This window comes from Cajanus cajan, chromosome 11 (assembly GCF_000230855.2).
Source record: "Cajanus cajan strain Asha chromosome 11, NIPB_CcT2T_4, whole genome shotgun sequence".
NCBI lineage: Eukaryota > Viridiplantae > Streptophyta > Magnoliopsida > Fabales > Fabaceae > Cajanus > Cajanus cajan.
Genome location: NC_138527.1, coordinates 15,001 through 29,248, shown reverse-complemented (window position 1 = coordinate 29,248; position 14,248 = coordinate 15,001). Strand labels below are relative to the sequence as shown.

General features: G+C 30.6%; 1 long non-coding RNA gene across 2 annotated transcripts; it reads left to right on the top strand.

The window, feature by feature from the left end:
• The first annotated feature begins 2,118 nt into the window (after nt 1-2,118).
• Nucleotides 2,119-10,766, top strand: LOC114915044 (uncharacterized). 2 transcript variants are annotated; one of them, XR_014430820.1, is made up of 4 exons: nt 2,119-2,659; nt 2,744-2,800; nt 4,922-5,006; nt 9,745-10,111. It is a non-coding gene; the product is annotated as an uncharacterized LOC114915044 (long non-coding RNA). The 2 variants fall into 2 exon arrangements; XR_014430821.1 differs by lacking the exon at nt 9,745-10,111 and adding an exon at nt 10,119-10,766 and having other exon boundaries at nt 2,136-2,659.
• Nucleotides 10,767-14,248: the final 3,482 nt, after the last annotated feature.

Here is a 14,248-nt window from a genome sequence, read left to right as displayed (position 1 = left end):
AAGGAAGAAAGGTGACCTAGCTCTACAAAGAGAAGCACTCAAGGAGGGTAGAGAAGGTGACCAAAGTGACTTTCGGAGGGAGAGGTTTCAAGTGAAGAAATCTCATTTAATTAATCCAAAAGTGACTACATAGCTTGGCCATAGGGAATTTATAGGATAAAATTAGGTTAAAGTGATCTTGGGTTAGCCTAAGGTTAAGTGGAACCAAGGTAAGGTTTACTTAACCTTAGGCGCCCAAAATTTGAATTCAAAATTCAAATTTTGGTGCCTAAACCCGGATCACCCATGTGCAAGTTCATTTGGCATGTGATTAGGAAGTCATTTGAGTTGCATTTCGAGTCACACCATGTGCATGTGTTGCACATGGCCGAAATGCACACCAAATGTACTTCTAATTACATGCTAATGTAACTTCACATGTAACCTTAATAACCCTAAATTCAAATGACCTCTTAATGTAAATCCTACACTAAAAGGCCAGAAATACAAGGCCCAAGGAAAATACAAGGCACTAAGGCCCAAATCCTATACTACCATATACTACTTGGGCTTGAGTCAAAGCCCAACAAAACAGAGTAATGGGCTTCTCTTGGGCTTGGGCCCACTCTTCATGAATCCTCATTGCCATAGCCCTAGTAGTTGGGCCCTTAGCCCATGGGCCTCCTCCATCACATACCAAATTCAGAAAGGATTAGAAATAAAAAAAGGTCGTACAAAGTCATTCAGAAAGTCATTCAGAATTTGTACTTTATTTTTACTATTTCTAATATTTAATATAAACATATTGTCATTTATTTAAAATAATATTTAATATTAATTTATTATTAAATTTACTTCTTTAAAATTTATTTAATTTAAATATTAAATATATTTTTATATTCTAAAAACTTAAGTAAATTAATTTTTTAAAATTAATTACAATTCTTTAAAAATTCTGAAAATCAAAAATTGAAAAACGAAAAAAAAATTTCAAAAATCTAAACAAAAAATGAAAAAACGAAAAAAAAAGGCCCAAAAATCTGAAGAAAAAAAACCAAAAAAAAGGCCCAATAGAGAAATCGTTACCCAGTAACCGATTTCTCTAAGGGTTTTTAAAAAAAAATTGAAAAACCCTTTGTGAAATCGGTTACCTACTTGGACCTGCAAATGAGTCATTTGCATAAATAAAAATGGGCCCAAGTTATTTAAATGAATAAAAAAATAGTATATTAACAAAAAAGTCTACACCTATAAGACTAATTACTCTTTTCTTTTTTCTACTTTTCAATATCTTCTAGTTGCAAGTTTCAATATTTGGTCTAAAATAAATAAATTGTTATAGTTATTTGTTTGTAACTCTATTTTAATGTATGCATTATGAATGAATTTTATCAGACAACTCTTTTGACATGTTTATTTATTTATTTTGTTTATTTTATACGACATATGTGATACTTATTTTAAATGCTCATTATTTACATAATATTTATGTAATCGAGAATTTAAGTTACAAGTTTTATCATCTTAATGTTTAAATTGACCCTATGATATTTAGCTAATCGCAACTTTAGATAAGCACATAAATTTGCTTAAAATAAATGTTTATTATTAAAGTATATCTTATAAAACATATATAAATCCTAATTATCTAATTTATTCTAGTTTTAAGAAAGTAGTTAATTTATTTGATAAAAATAAAATTTTCGTTTAATTATCTAACAAACACTTATATCTTATATTTTTTATTTAATTAATATTCATATTTTTAGATCAAAATTAGAGTTAATGTTTTTTAAGAGTTTAAAGTTATTGTATTTATTAAATTAAGATAATATAATTTAATTAGTGATATTTTAGTCTAAAAATAATAATAATAAATAATATAAATTGTATCTTATATCAAAAAATTAGTAATTATCTTGAGTTAGATCTTATGAATAAGAATAGAAGTAATAATTTAAAGAAATGAAATTTTTTTTAAAATACATCTTAAACACGCTCCTTAAAAAAAGTAAAAAAAAATCATTGTTTAAAAACACTTCCCTTGAAATATCTATTATAATTTATTATACAAAACAAAATTTTTTTATATTGTTTTAATAGTAAATAATTTTGTATTTTTAATGAACTTTTTAAAATTTTCAATTAAGTTTTTAAACTAAAAAATGGTAATTAGGTCTTATTATATTTTATAATTAAATATTTTTAATATCTACATATCTATCTAGAAGGTATAAAGAAAATAAATATTTTAAAAGTAAAATATGAAAAAAAGTCTTAAAAGTATAATTTAGCAAAAGCCAACTTGTAAATTTTTGTATAATTTTTTTTAATAATATAATAAAATATAAAAAATGAAAGGAATTTATATAAGTTTAAAACATTTGTACCGGGCCAGCCTGTTTTATTCTTAAAATAACACGAAGGCAACCAATTGAACAAGTGGTCAATCCCATTCTCTTTGCGTCACTCATCATTCGTTCGGGTTTTCCTCATTCGAGAGTCTCTCTATTTCTCGATGGCAACCCTCACACATCAATGCCACGTTCGTTCGGGTTTTCCACTTTTGAGAGTCTCTCTGTTTCTTCGATAGCAACCATCACACATCAATTCGTCTCTGTTAGATGTCATCATTATTCTTTTCCTTTTTCTTCGATCTTTACAATTCAGATTCGATCAGGTTTTCAATTTCTTGTTTGATTTCTTTCTAATTGTTGTTTTCTTTATTCCTGATTCTTGTTTATCTTTGCTTGCTACTCGCTAGGGTTTTTCTCTTTGTTCTTCATTCTGGAGACCTTGGCCGATGGAGGATAAAACTGAAGTAATGTTATGCGCTTATCTATTTTTCAATTTCTTGCTGATTCTTATTTTTCTTTGATTCAAGAATTTTTTTCTTCGTATGTCTACATCTAGCAACAAAGTATAGTTTTTTGATGCTTTATTGTTGTTTCTTTTATTTTTATCTGCGCTTAAAATAGCTTATAGTTTTGTTTTTAATCGATTTTCTGGTTATGTTATAAGATCACAGTTCAGAGATCTAAATTTTGATAGGATATAAATTGAGTTTGTTCTGCCCAATAGTTTGATTGATATTCCATCATGCATTACAAACTACATTTGGTACTTGTGCATTGCATGTGTATGTATGTATATTTTGTTCTTATACTATTAATCAAATTTACAAATTTCCAATCTTGCAAATTTAAGCCTTGAGATGTTTAGTAAGGTTGAGGTTTGTGTGTGAAAATCCCACATTAGTTAAACATATAACTGTTACAATGGTGTTTTTAATGACTTGTGCAATCCTCTTCCCTTGAGGCAAGGTATCAGAGTTGAGATGAACCCAATTTGTTTTCCATTAGTCATTCGTATTCTGCTTATTGTAGTTTAGTTGTTTGATGGCAGGTTGAATGGTTGTTTTTTTTTTCTTTAAAACCTTTTTTCTAGGGATCTCATCCTCATTTATGTTGTATTTATTCTGTTTTCCTCTTTTATTGGAAAAGAATTAATTGATTTTGCATAATGCAGTATCACAACACGAGTTCAATGCTCGTGAGAGTGATTAGCGTTTCACTAATTTCATGTCTCCACTTGCTGACTTATATAATCCTGCTATAAGTATTTTGGTGAGTGATAGAAGTATAATTGAGACTGATGTTGTTGTACATAAGCCTCTTGATTACTGTTCACATCACTCAAAAAAAGAATCTGGTTGTGCTATGTATTGTATTTTGTTCATGTAAAATAGAGTGAGTATTCTTCTATTTACAAATTAAAAATAATCTTAAATTTTATTTTATACTATTTTTTTATTTAAAACATATTTATTTATTTTTATTTAGTGATAGTGTACAAGAAATAAGAGTAATTGTTTATCTCTTTTAATTATTTTTTTTAAGATTTAATTTTTAAAAACAAGTTATTATAAAAGACTCTATGTTGTATTAAATTATGAATCAAAATTGAGAATATTAAATAGAGACATAACAAAATCACCCTAATAAAATAAAGTGATTATACAACGAGAGTTTCAGAACCTTTTTCTGTGAAAGCCAAGATTTTTTGAATATCTTAATTTTGGTTATATAAAATACTGATAAAGAAATTTTTTCTTGTGTGTATATGTTGAATATAAAATTTGTTATATATATATATATATATATATATATATATATTATAAAATACAGTGCTTAATTTTTGGAGTTAATGTCTTTTATCACTTATGAAAATGCAAACCTTAGATATATAATTGATAACATTCTTCTTCTAATAAGATAATATTTTTTTAATTTACAAACTTAAAACATATGTATTCATATCATATTATATATATTTGTAACACATTATTCACTATTGTTTAACAGGTTTTTTAATTACTTTTTATTTTTTAAAAACATTAAGATGTATGGTAATATAATTTTTTTTAATATTTGAACTTTCTTAAATCTATAATAATTATTAGTCTAATATATTTTATTGCATTATTTTTAATTTATCATTTGCATTTTTTATATTTTGAAAGTTTTTATACCATCATATGGTCAAATATGTTGTTTTTATGTTGAGTGTGTAAAATAATTTTTGCCTTGTCTTATTTGAAAGAAAAAGTGTTGTGTGATATCGTTGTCATTCATGAAAAAATCTATTATACATAACATTTTAATAAGATGAACATTAGTGACGTTTAACAGTTTTATTTTCTCAAATTTATTGAAAATCATAAGTCTTGATGATATCAATGACTCACCAAGTTTTGTGTTTTTAAATAAATGTTGCTTATAACGTTAGAAAGTATTGCTAACATGAGTTTCAATTTAGTTGTAGATTGTATTTATCTAGTTATCAACTTATTTGCGTAGGAAATGAACGAGTTTTAATTTATCTGTGGTATTGAAATAAAAAAATGCTTTCCATTTGTTACCACCAACATGTATGTATGCAGATTGTATTTTGGTGGAAGTGGTGACAGTGGCGATGGTGGTGGGAAGGATTGCAACAATGATAGTAGATGCAATTTAATAGTGGAGGTATGTGACAAATTTATTTGTAATTTTTATTCTAGACCATTTATATATATTTTTTCGGGTAAAGAGATAAACTAAATACACAGCAAATTAAAAAATATAAAGGAGGGGAAGTCCTCTTGCATAGTGTTCGGACCCATTCTAACTAAGAAATTTGCACAAAGATATCTTTCTCTTGTGTGAGGAAATCTTAAGGATATTTTCAATATATTTTTAAATAAAAGTTTTATATCTTTTCATAATGTGAGTGCTCTGACAATTTATTTCTAATACTCATCATTATCTATTGAAATTTATTGAAAATGCAAACCTTAAGGAGATGTCGAACCCATTATGGTTTATGGTTTTTATTAAATTAACATCTAGTAATAGTTGATAACATTCTTCTTTTAATAAATAAGATAATAGTTTCCTTTAATTATTTACAAATTAAAAACATATTTAGTCATGAATTTGGGTTACAGATTATATTTTCATGCACGGGGAATAAAGATCGTAGAATCGTCTGATATAGGAGACGCGATGCTGTCACCTTGCATATAATTATATAGTATATAAAAAATAAATAATTTTTGTATAGTAAAGAAAAGATTTCATTTCAGACACACTATTATTGACTAAATTTTATTAAAAATCACAATCTTGAGAAGATATGAAACCCATAAAGATTTTTTATTTTTAATAAATTTCAGTTAATTAAAGAGTGTTAGAAAGATAAAATTAGAAAATAATTATAATAATTTTGTAACAGCCCGATTTTCACAGATTTCATAGATTGTACGAAGGCCCAAAAGTCCAATATGGGTGATTTAGTAGCATAGAACGGGTTGTTCCCAAATTGGAACGGGTCGTTCCAAACTACTAAAAAGACCTATTTTGGGTAGCCCAGAACAGGCTGTTCTCAAATTGGAACGGGTCGTTCCAAACCACCAAAATGGCCAATAACCCTAATTAGGAACGGGTCGTTCCAAATATGGTCATTATGGGTTAAGTGCAACCCCAGAACGGGTCGTTATAGTTTTAGAACGGGCCGTTATGGATGTGAAATTTTACACATGACGAAGAGTCCCGAACGAGTCGTTCCAGATTTGAAATGGGTCGTTATGGCCACTCTTGATGCCTATAAATAGAGCGCTCTGACACTCCTAAAAAGCACACCTTTCAGTTCTGACTTCTTTCAATTCTAACCTCTTTTCCTTCTATATTCTCTGAAGACTGAAGGTTTAGGGTTTAGGGTGTAGGGTGTAGGGTGTAGGGTGTAGGGTGTAGGGTTTATGGTTTAGGATTTATTTGTTAGGGTTTTGGGTTTTGGGTTTATGGCTTAGGATTTAGTGCTTAGGGCTTAGGGCTTAGGGCTTAGGGCTTAGGGCTTAGGGCTTAGGGCTTAGGGCTTAGGGCTTAGGGCTTAGGGCTTAGGGCTTAGGGCTTAGGGCTTAGGGCTTAGGGCTTAGGGCTTATGATTTATGGTTTAGGGTTTAGGGTGTGGGGTGTGGGGTGTGGGGTTTGGGGTTCATGATTTATGGTTTAGGGTTCATGGTTCATGGTTTAGGGTTTATGGTTTAGGGTTTAGGGTTCAGGATTCAGGGTTTAGGGTTCAACAACCTTAAGGAAGGCAGAGTCGAGCACAAGATAGAGAGGTTGAAGGACATAGTCGGCGTCTGAGAAGGAATTACCTGGAATAGGGTATTGGGTGTCACTTGGAGACGTTTCGGGCTCAGAGAGGGATTCGAGCTTGTCAAGGGTGGATTTGGAGGAGGAGACAAGGTGAGAGGGCTTACGCCATGCGGCGTTCTTGATGATCTTGTCAAGTGATGGACCGAAAACTCGGCTGCAGCGGGAAGGACCTTCGATCGATTGCGATGCAGACATTTTCTTTCAGTGATGAAAAAAACAAGAGAAGAGATTGGATCATAGAATTTGCTCACATGCACTGATGTATGTGAACCAGGAAATGATTTGAAATCTGAATGCGTTCGAGTCCATTTATAGATTCATTCTCCTATAGCGTGCATGTGTGAAGCATAATATAAGCATAACTCCTTCATTTGTTGGTTGAGAGCCTCTAGCTCCTGAACCTACGTTTGCGTAATAAGGAATTATCGTTTGTCAAGCTAACTACGCAACATGTACCGCATGGTAAATGTCTACCTAGGCTCATGGTTTACGTTGCGTTTTGGATTTTAGATCTGACCCAATCTCAACAACTTGTATGGATGAAAATTGAGTTGATTACACTCCATTTAAGAGTTACCAACATTACACGTCCTCCTCTTTTGGAATAAAAAATATAATCCACTTTTTTATGTTAAAAAACATGTCAATGTCTTTCTCAACAGATTTTGATATACATGATTTTATCTAAGCTTAAATATGTTCAAATTACCTCAAATTAAGTCGATTTTTAAATTATTACTTATTAACTTTTTTTATTTTCATTACCTAACTAATTTTTTTCAATTTAGTACTTGACGTTAGCCCCCCTCTGTTAAGTGATAACGTGCTTGACATACTATCACGTCATCACCTTACAATGTCTGCTATATCAGCTTAATGTCCACCTTAGTCTCCATGTCATTGGTCATGTCAGATTTTAAATATTTTCAAAAAAGTTTGTTTCGCGCATTCGGTTTTGGAATTTGACGAACTCAAAAATTGGTTATTTTTTATTTGTGTTCAACTTCAACGTTAAATTTCATAAGCTACAAATTTGTTCCTTTTTGTTCTTCAAAATCTTGAAGTTGTAATTCTGCATGTTTTTATTCTCATTCTCCGTTTTCGTCATTCATCCCTGTTTTTGTTGTTCTTTATTTTGGAAATGCACATTCTGCGTGGTTATTTATTCCTTGCATTTGAAGCACCGTTCTTCATTGACCGTTGGTGAAGGAAAACTAGTAAAGAGGTGAAATTTTGTAGCCATAAATAGACAAATTTGTTGTCGTTGTTGAAGCACTACCAAAGTTGTTCTCGACGAAACCCTTGTCATTCTTCGTCTGTGTTGAAGGTAAGTGGTTGCTTAGGTTATTAGGGTTTATAATTTGATAGGCTTTAACGGTTCTTTTGATGAGTTTTTTTTCTACACAAAGATTTGGTTTCTTTGCAGTTGTGTTGATGGGTTTCAATTTGATAATTCATCACGGGGGTCATTTTGAGTTAGAACCCGTGATGCATTATGTTGGGGGCAACGAGCCAATGCGTGTGAAGAATATGGATATGAATAGGTGATGGAAGAGCATGGACCAAGGGTGTAACCACTATAGCTATGGCCAGAAGACTACTTGAAGATTTGATTACTTTAGAGCTTAGTGGGCCTAATGAGCTTGGTGGGCCTAGGATTCTCTTCACTTGGGCCTTACATGGATGGCCACCTTTATTACATGTAGAGTAGTGTAGGATTTCATTTTGTTTGGTCTTGTATTATGGACCTTAGTGTAGGAGTTTTTGGGCTTTAAGCTTATTGGGCCTTTGGGCTTTTGGTACCTAATATTGGGCTCATTTTGATTCTTATAATTTTTCCTTTCCATTGTATTTGCTTGGCCATTGTATTTAGGCCATTAGATTAGGAATTTTAAAGGAATACATAATAGGCTTGGATCATAGAAACTTAATTACATTTTAGTGTAATTAGAGTTGCATTTGAGTCACATGTTTTGTGCCAAGGGTGGCTGCACAAGTGAAGCTTCAAATGAACTCCAAATTACATTAAAATGTAATTAGGCTTCTAGATGGGGATCGGCCACATGGGGCCCCAAAGCTTGGACGTCCAAGTTGAATTCAAAAGGTAGGCAACGTTGAATGGCTTGAAAAAGAAATTATACATGAAGAAAAAGTAGGCTTTATCATCATCAACTACTCGACATACCCTATCTTCCTCCAAGGGCTTTTGAATCTCTATAAGGTTCCCGATGCCAAACTCCATAATATTGGTGTGGTGGAGGGATTTAATCTATAAAGACTTATTTGTGAATTTAGTTGAGTACTCAAAAAGTATTCAAAACCTAATTTGATTACTCGTTTGTCTCCATGATAAAATTGACTTTTGGGTTGCAAATCAACATAAGAGGTGGGTTCCCAATTTCTCGATAGCAAGAATTTCCTTGTTTGGACCTTTTTTGTTGTTGCTTTGATCAACAACCACCTAACTCCCATCCTTTACAATTATCTCAACGTTCGGCTGAGGAGGCTCGAGTCTAATGGAAGTAGTTAAGGCATTAGGTGTATAAGTAGAGGAAGCAAAAGAAAAGTAATAGTTCTTAGAGGAAAAGGATGAAAACGAGGAAGATGAGGAAAAACTATAAATAATGTTAACTTCCATTCCACCAAATATCGGAGACTTTATATTATTGTTGGAACTCATAAAAGAAGGAATAAAGGTGTACTTGATCGATACTTGACTTATAAATATCTAATGCAAGGAAAGCAAGTGTTTAGTGTATTCAAAAGTCAAAAGCAACATGTAAATTCTTTTCAGGGTTAATAGACCTTGTTTATGGAAGAAGATAGCTTCAAGATACAAAGTGTTGGGTCTCCCCAAACTGTTAGATCCCTTTGATATCAACGGTGGAGAAGGGTGTGACTTCCTGTATACGCGAGACATTTCATATCCACGCGATTATGTCATTTGACATGTGATCATTGCATTTGATGTGACCACTAAAATGGTGGTGTACTCAAAAGATGTTAATCACAAAATTTTTAGGTGGGAATTTTTTTTAGTAAGCTTATACATAAATTCTTCTTCTAGGTGTCGAAGACTTGGGAACTTGTGTATTGGAGTTGTCCCGGGGCCAAGACGTTGTCGACCTCATTTATAGAATAATGTGTTTATAGAATAATGCTCGAATGAGTTGAGATGTTATTAGTTATTGGAAGGCAATGTATAAGACTGAGAAGTATTCAGCTTGACCAAGCACCTCATTATAATCATGATAAAGTGTAACTCTAGTCGTTACACAACCATACAAATTATATAATACCTTTAATGATTGAATCGCCATCAATAACATTCTTCTATCTATAAATATTCATGCTTTAGACCTTTATGAGGTATGTAATCTTACACAAAAGATCTAACACTTTGAATATCGATTGACTTTGGCATTACAATCCCTTTTACAGATACAACCAACATCTAATACTTGGAGGTTGTGGATTAAGTAGTTGATAACCAATGACTTTCAATAGAAGACTTCTTGTGTCTACTTTTTGGCAAGTACATGTTTAAACACAAACATAACAAAGTAGGTTTATGTATGTTCTAAAGTTGTTGGCAGTGCTATACTTATGTCATACATATTGTAACTTTTAAATTTTAGATAAAAAATTAATTAATTCCTATTAATATTTAACAATTTTTGTACATTTAATATACGTGCGCGCACGCACACACATACACACACACGCACGCACGCAAGCACGCACGCACGCACGCACACACACGCACACACACACACACATGAAGAAAAAAAACTTTATTTATTTCACTAAATAAAACTTTTATTCAAAAATATTACCTTTCAAAAGACATTTCTTTAATAAATAAATTATTTATTTAAATATATTTTCTTTTAAAATGTATTTTTATTTGAATAAATATATTTCTTCATTCAAATAGAATTTTTATTTATTTGAATGAAACTATAAAATTTTATTTATTTTTTTAAGTATTTATTTTATTTATTTAAGTTTAAATTATTATTTTAATTAACTCTGAACCTAAAACCATAATATTTTAAAATTATTTATCTTTAAATATTTATTCATCTTATATCAAATATATTTTTATTCTATTATTTAAATATGTTTTCTTCTATTTTTTGTTTTTATATATATATATATATATATATATATATATATATATTATTTTTCACCTATTTTCTTTCAATCAAACAATCAAATTTTCACTTAATTCCTTATCTATTTTTACTGTCCTTTCTATTTCTCATCTATTTGTTTCCTCTTTATTAAAGACATCCTATAATAGAACATATTTGGGACAATTAATAAATATTTCAAGCTTGCTTTATTGTAATGTGATTGAAATTAGGATAACAATGAAAATTTTAAGTTTTTTTTAGTAATTTAAGTGAATCTTGATGTTTGAATAGGTAATTATGGATTAAAAAATATTAAAAATAAGTGAATATATTTAATTTTTTTTGTATTTTATATATACAAATATGAAGTTAAAGATTTTGAATAGAAGAAAACTAATAAATAAAAAAAACTATATTTAATTTTAAAATAGAAATACATAATTAACTTTAAAAAAAATGGGAAACTATTTTAAAATAAATTGCCTGCTGAAAATATTTAAAATTTCTAAAAAAATAAAAATTCCTCTAAAAATTTAAAAAACAAAAGAAAAGAAAAGTTATACGAAATTTATTAAATAGTAAACCTTGCTGTAAAATGTAGTTAATAAACACTATTTAAAATTATATACAAGTCCCATTTTCTATGTTAATAATAATGAAAAATTATGTCATTATTAATAAATAATATAAATAAAACTATATTATATTTTTAAAAAAATATATTCATTTTTATATATTATGAAAGTTGTTCAATTATGTATATATTTTTAAAGAGATTTATTTGTTATTTTAATGTTTAAAATAAAATTAAAAGTAATTGGTTAAAAAAAATTTACATTTTATTTTATATCACATCTAGACAGTAGACATGATTGTTAAAGTTATAAAAGTACATTTTTATTTTTTTTCAGTGTGAGAAGATTAAAATAGACTTTTCAATTTTAATAGAAATTAATATGAAGTTTTTATTAATAAATTATTTAAGTATTTTCTATAATCTGAACCGTTCATTATATCTGATGATAAAAAATTTTTGATCCCCAATAAATTGTCATATTATTGAATGAATTGGTGCTGGATGGTGGTGTTGTTTTATGGGTCGTAACTAGTGAGGGATGGCCTAATCCTAGTTCTACAATGCAACGAAACTTAATTTCTTGCGGGCAAATGCAATAAACACAGCAGAAGCAGTCGACACCATTCTCAACCTCCACTCCTTCTCCCTCCTCTGGTAGCTCCGAGTCCAAGGCACTGTGGAAGCAAGCAGCTCAAGCAATGGACAAGGTCGGACATGCCGGACGAATCAACACCGATCGCCTCGGCGAAGCACTCTTCGTCACCGGGGCAACAAACCTCTCCAGTTGTTCGTCAACGAAAACGCCTACATGCCTCAATATCTTTAAGACTTTCGATCCCTCGGTAAGCATGTAATTCCACTCGTTGGCATTCTCTTTAGTTATGCAGTTTAGGGTTTTGGAGTCTACGGATCGTTTTGTGATAATTTTTTTGCGATTCACACAGCAAAACATCTTGACAAAATTGCTTGTGCAAGAATCGCACGATTCTTCCCTAAGTCGCAATTCTTGCGATTCAGATCCGATTCGTGCAATTGACACTGCGATTCAAGCACCAAAACGTCTTCACAAAGCTTCTTACTAAAGAATCATACGATTTTTCTCTAAGTCGCGATTCTTGCGATTCAGATCCGATTGATACTCTTTGGGGTTTATTATTGTATACACCCGGATGCTGTCTATTCTCATATCATTATATAATTTGTTAGAGGGTTTTTTTGTTTGAACATCTTTATTCGTTAGAACTTGTAGTCTTGATATGCATACCAATATTGTCTTTCCTTGTTTATGGTTATTTTTTCCATCCTTTTCCAAGTGTTGACGTTATTGGTTAATTAAGGGTTCTATTACAAGAATAAAGCAATGTGTCTCATTTTTGTAGAACACTAGCAGGTCAGTCTCTAAAATCACAGCAAACCAGAATTTGGGCCTTCTATTTATCTGTGGTAACAACTATAAATCCTAAAGAGTAATTCTTTGTAAATTGATGTCGATGAATGTCACAAATCATTTGCTATATATTTTCAATTCCATTCCTACTGTGTAGCTTTTCATATTACGTCAATGATACTGTAGGTCCATAAAAATGAGATATGCAACAGGCAGCATAACATGACTATATATCGTATCTAGGTAGTTTTTCAAGAAAATAGTTTGTTGATACAACAAACGGATTAAGAATAAATTACACCCTAGGAATTGCACCTCTAACAACTAAGAAGTTTGGAAGGTTTGTAAATAAACATTTTTTAATGCATATTTTAAAGTTTTATGTGTTTTATTATGATACGTGAATTAATGTAATAGACATTTTTTCTGTTGAGGGAAGAAATAATAGGCTTAGAAGTGTGAACATTATACATCTTTTATTTCTATCTAAAACTTGTAAGGCACAATTATTGACTTCTGATTTGACTGGATTTGTGTATGCTGGAATTAAGGGAGTGCCCATGGGATTGGGAGATCAGCTAGTTGAGTTACATCCTTGCACATAAAATAGTACTGCATTTATGTCTTTTTCTTCATGCCTTTGATTACCAAGTTCATTGATTTTCTTGTTGGTTTTAAACCTTGCTTCTGATGCACCTTGTTGAAATTTAAGGATTGGGCTTGATTTGGGTGGAAAGGAGGAAAGATATATATGCATGTGATGTTGTGAATCAGCCTGCGTAAAACACAGGTGTATGCTATATTGAAGAAACACAACTTAAAGCACTCCTTTTAGATATAACGTCATAACTCATAACAGTAGTGCCTTGTATGAAAAGGACTAAACATAGACAAATAGACTTGAATCTAAGTTGACCAAGAGCTTTAAGCAAAACTAGCCTACCTACTATAGGTTGTTATGGCCAATATGTTGTTGGCATTAGCTGTTTTAAGTATGTTATCCTTTATGTTTGAAAACTTTGAGCCATTTTTTAGTTATTTTGTCTTCTATAATCTTATATATATGCTGATGTGTAATGTATGTTGTTTGCAAATTGACTAACGAGGGTTGCCTTTAAAAATTCTAAATCTAGTTTTACAATGTAGTGGCAGATTGAAAACCTAGCAGGCCAAAATTTGGGATTCTACTTTGCTTCTAATTTATATCTATATATCTATATATGTGTTGATTATCCAAGTATTTGAGTTGTGCAGGCATTATGGACACAGATTTTGTCATCACTTCTGATTTCTATTGGTAACATTTGATTGATATCACCGTGGCTTCTGCATTGATTTATCTATCCTGCAAACTTTAATGTTTTGGTTTTACTTTGAAAGACTTGACTTTTCAAATAATAGGGTCTATGGTCTAGGGTCTAGGGTCAAGGGTTTAAGGTCTATGGTCTAGGGTATGTAGGGTTTAGGG